Consider the following 5,064-nt stretch of genomic DNA (forward strand, 5'->3'; position numbering starts at 1 on the left):
CACACCCACATTCAGCCACCCTCGCACACAGGACATCCCTCCATTGTCCTCACGCAACCGGGGCACCCTTCAACGCCCCAGCAGATATGCCGACTAATCAGACGTTACCTACGTCTTGCGGGGGGGGAGGCGGGGAGTATTTGTAAAGCCATGTTGTGCAGTCTCTGCTGATCATGTTGTTTTTATAAAGTCCCCGCTAAGCAAGTTTTCTTTGATGATGGCCCATTTTCTTTGTACCTACAATTCCTCACACTTGACGGGCCAGGTCACGTAAAATTCAATCGTTTAAACTGTGTATGTAATTATTTATCTGTCCATCAACTATGTGCCATGTATTTCTTCTTTCGCAGGCATCAGGATTATACTCAACTTTAATTCTGTCTATTTTTACATTGTAAATTGTATTCGTTCACTGTATTTATTTATTAAAATTGTTATTGACCTCAGGTCACCCTTGCTTCCATGTTTTCCATGGCCCAACGCCAGTCAGCCGCTATATAATCCGCCTGGACCTTGAATAAAGCAGCAGTTCACTTTTACCTGCTCGTTTCTTTTGCACCTCTTATAATCTCATACGCCTTGATCACGGCTTGCCGTACCTCATTCACGTCGCCCTTGTGCCCTCTATCTAAGGCACGGAATGTGGCCAAGGCTTTGCTGTCCAGGTGTTTAGTGAGCAGCAAGGCGATTTTAGCAGCAGAAGGGGAGTACGTCGTTACGAGGTCTTCCATGTGATCAAGCCATGCTTCTGGCTCGTCCTCAGCCCACATTGGGACCAATGGATGGATGAGAGGTAGGAAGGAATGGTAACTCATGGAGGGAGTTGGACTGGCCGAGGGAGTGCCCACTTGGGCGTCAGCACAGCTTGTTTCGCTTGCTCAATCTTTAGTTCCTTCTCTTTGAGGGCAAGGTCATGTCTTTGTTCTTCCTCTCCTGCTTGTCTTTCTTCCATTTTCTTTCTTTCTTCTTCATTTTCTGTTATTGTTCCTCCTTCAGGAGCTTAAGCTGCTCATCAGCCCACTGGTGGAGCTCATTCCCTTTAGCCCTGCACTCTTCCCAAGCTCCATGATGGATTTGTGTTCTATGAGCGATATGTTGCTTCGGAGTTAGACAGTGCAGGCACAGGCACAGGCATTGGCACTTCTTTAAATGGCACTCAGGGTGCGTGTTCAGAGAGCTCAAGTTTTGTTCAATGAACGAGGATAATGTGCACACAGACGGTACTGGCTATAGTGTAGAGGTTGTAGGTTAAATCAATCATCAATCAATTAATCAATCAGTCAAAATACCCAGGCCCTTTGAGGTGCCTTGTGTGGGGGGGGTGTTCCATAGAACTCTTGAACAATCAATTCTGGCACTCAGTGCGAGAGGAGTAACTCTTTTGTGGGGGGGTTACTACAGAACTCACTGCTGTTGTGCTAATTAAAATGGCTTATCACGAACATATTCAATCAAGGTTCAATCAAGAGGGGGCTCATTATGAGCGTGTTCATCAATCAATCAAGAGGGGCTTGTCATGAGCATGTTCATCAATCAATCAAGAGGGGCTCATCATAAGCGTGTTCGTCAATCAATTAAAGCAGCTCGTCATGAGTGTGTTCATCAGTCAATAATCAATCAAAATATTAGGGTGTAAGCCTCAATGGAGTTTTAGAAATGAGAGACGTGTAGAAATTACCGTGAGTGGCTTACACGTGGTTGGTGGGGTTTTAATTTAGCGTTTTTTCATTAGTTCATGTGCATGTACATTCTTAACTAAAATCAATCAACCAAAGGGAGTCCTTAAATGAAATAGTTTTTCTTTTGCATACAAGTAAAAATGTGAATTGTACATTGAATGAATGGGATGAATGAAACGTTTGAAAGATCATTTTGGTAGGAGAGTGTAACGGAATTTCCAAGTCTCGTGCAGGGAGTTTTGGAACTTTAGCAAACAATCTCTCAGCAGACTGGGCTTCTGCACATGCTCACCTTGTTCAGAGCTGACACAGTTTTTCTGTCTCGAACCCTATCTGCCTTCTGAGATGCCCAGAACTTATACTAATTCCAGTAACACAACTCTACTTCTACCTTAATGGGGCAAGCGGTGAAAATCAATTCAGTAATCTTCAATGCAAAATTTCTACTTGTGTAAATGAACTGGGAAATTCAATATTAGCAAGGCCAAATGTTCTGTATTCCTAGCTCCCTAATTGTTGTTCCTAACTGTGGTTGCCAGATTCTGTGTTCCTATCTATTCAGACTCCAGATTGTCAGAAACACTTATGCAGGAATCAGTCACACTTTCCCTTCTGTAAACACTTCATTGCACTGCCTAGCTAAGTCCTATCACTTAAGACATGCAAATTTGCTAACATGCATAGCAGCAAACTCATGTGTGAATGGCAACTCTTCGTTTGGTGGCTGATAGAACTTCATACACTTTCAGTTGCATGCAATTCACTCTGGTTAGTTACAAATTCCCTTTCATGAATGGTCCTATCAATGGTATGACATGAAATTAAATTCTTACACTGTGTACCTTTCTGTCCAATTGTATGTGTATGATGGCTCTTCACTCAAAAATCAGGTTTGTTTCAGTCTTGCAATATTCCTCTAGCAAATGCTAATTAGGACATTGCAAGTTCAATCTTTTGCACTATTATGTAACGTGTGAGATATGTGTTAGGCCAAGTCGCCAAGTGCTACATGTGAATGTGGGCTCTTGAGTTCACTGGCACAAGGATGGGGAGAAGGTTGCATCTGACCATGTTTCCACATGCAGCAATATCATTCAGTTAATCAATTCTACAGGTAATTATAAGAGAAAATCCCAAGATAATGACAGGAATGTATTGATAAATTCAAGGTTGTGGAGGCCCACTAGGGTCCTGATACATTACAACAATGTGTGATACTTAGAAAACACTTCATTACAATTACTTTAAAAGGGGACAAAACACAAGCCAAACATGAGTCTGTAATATTGAAGGCAGCTGATGGGGTACTTGAATTACTTTTATGGGTGAGAGAGCCTTCTTGGCACTCGATGCAGGAAAATTCTGCAAGAACATGCCCATCTTAGTGGGCATGATGGCAGCATACAATTGGGGCAGAATTGGTCCACAGCGTCAGGTTTGATCTGCAATGATACAGTCAAGACGTTACCTGATGAATGGATCTTGGTACTGAGGAGGTTCTGCTGAAGGCAGGGGATTCCTCTCTCATAAATATTAACAAAAGATACTCAAATAAAAGCACAATAATAACAATTCTATCAATGCAAAATAATAATCAACAAAAAGGTCACTAATTATCACTCCAGGTATGGAAAAGAAAGATATGATAGAAATTAGTGATAGAAGAGGGAAAGGTGACCTGCAATCTCATCATCTCACATTGCCTTGTCCTCAAGGATGTCTCTGTAGGCTACTGACGACGGACTATGGCACTTGGTAGGGGGGGAGGCAAAGCTATGACTGGCAGACACTAGGTTAAGAGGTAAAAGTGTGGCAAAGAAGGGAGGCTGTGTGCTTCTCGTCTGTATCTCGAAATCTCTAGTTGGTCTCTCTCAGGCACAGTCAGCAGCTCCCTTTTGTAGGGTCTGACCCAAGGGTCACAAATGCATGATGGGAGTTGGAGCCATGCAGTTTGCACATGGCATTGCACTTTAATTTCTGGCACCAAGCCCTGGAAGGTCCAGTCAGTTCTCGCATCAACTTTCTCCTCATTAATGGTGTCCTCTGTCTATGCTGGTGGAGTTAATCGGCTAATCCCAATACCAGTGTCCTGTGAGAGAAGAGAGAGTGAGAATCACTGTTTCCAGGAAAAAGAGGATTAAGATTTGAGGGGGTTATTAGGCAAGGAATAGGGAAACTAAATGGAAGATCTAGTTGACCTGACAAACAAGCTTTCTTTACTCTTTGGTTATTCGTTTTATTCTAATTTGAGGTGAGTTTGCTGGCTTTGTATGAGACAAGCAGGTGCAATCAGCACTTGCATATCCCATACAATCAATCAATCATTTCCTGTGGCACCCACAGTGATGCATAGGGCTCGATGAACTCACGCCACCACATTCTGCCCTGGGCTAACTCCTTAAGATCTCCCCAACAGAGGTCTCCTGCCTCAGTGTCCTTAACCGCATCTCGTTTGACCTCCCTCTACCTCTTCTACCAAGGGCAACCCAACCCAGTGTATCTCGTACTATTCCCTGTCTTCTATACACACGGCCTAGCCACTTCCAGCGTGAGAACCTAACATACTCATCGACCGGCTGCACCCCTGTTACTTCTCTAATTGAATGTTATTTGATATCCTATCCCTGCAGTTAATTCCTAATATTCTTCTGAGCAACTTATTTTCAAATGCTAAGAGTTTATTATCCGAAGACACTGTACTGTACCATGACTCATGCTCATAAATCAAATACTTCAAAGGATTACAAATATATATATATATATATATATATATATATATATATATATATATATATATATATATGTATATGTATATATATATATATATTAAATATGGAGCCTCGATGGCAATCGGTTACAGCAGCAGCTTCGGACTCGTGAGGTCTGTGGTTCGGTTCAAATCCAGTCGACTGATCAGAGAGGCGGACACTTTGCTATCCGTGTAGACACCCCAGGATTATGTATGTAATCAACGGATAGGTTTGCTTAAAAGCAAATGGGTGTTAGACTAAATACACACACAAAACAAAGCCACCAACATCTTCTAAAAACATAACAAACATCTCGCACGTCTCGAGCTCTCGACCTACCCGCGCACCAACTTCTCGCTGCTGGGGGAAAGGGCGTTGGGTCTGGTATGATACATGTACCATACGTTACCGGGGTCTAAGCGATGTCAGGCAGGGCAGCCGATCGAGACTATGGTCTACCCCAAAGCCAAATCAAAAGTCCTTCAAAAGAAGGCATCGTGCTTACCCCATACAAAAATGGGAAAAAAGCATGTTAAAAGAAGATGATATATATATTAATATACTGTATATATATAATATATATAATTATATCTATATCTATACATATATAATTATATTTATATATATATACAGTA

At 42.1% G+C, this 5,064-nt stretch overlaps 1 long non-coding RNA gene across 2 annotated transcripts in view; it reads right to left on the bottom strand.

Moving 5' to 3' along the window:
* Positions 1–2,818: 2,818 nt before the first annotated feature.
* The window catches only part of LOC136851304 (uncharacterized), a 6,533-nt gene continuing 4,287 nt past the window's right edge, over positions 2,819–5,064 (bottom strand). For both annotated transcript variants that reach the window (XR_010856836.1, XR_010856835.1), the window contains exons 2-3: positions 3,378–3,768; positions 2,819–3,121 (exon numbers count right to left, since the gene is read on the bottom strand). This is a non-coding gene — a long non-coding RNA (uncharacterized lncRNA). The remainder of the gene's footprint in view (positions 3,122–3,377; positions 3,769–5,064) is intronic.

This window comes from Macrobrachium rosenbergii, chromosome 23 (genome assembly GCF_040412425.1).
Source record: "Macrobrachium rosenbergii isolate ZJJX-2024 chromosome 23, ASM4041242v1, whole genome shotgun sequence".
Classification (NCBI taxonomy): Eukaryota; Metazoa; Arthropoda; class Malacostraca; order Decapoda; family Palaemonidae; genus Macrobrachium; species Macrobrachium rosenbergii.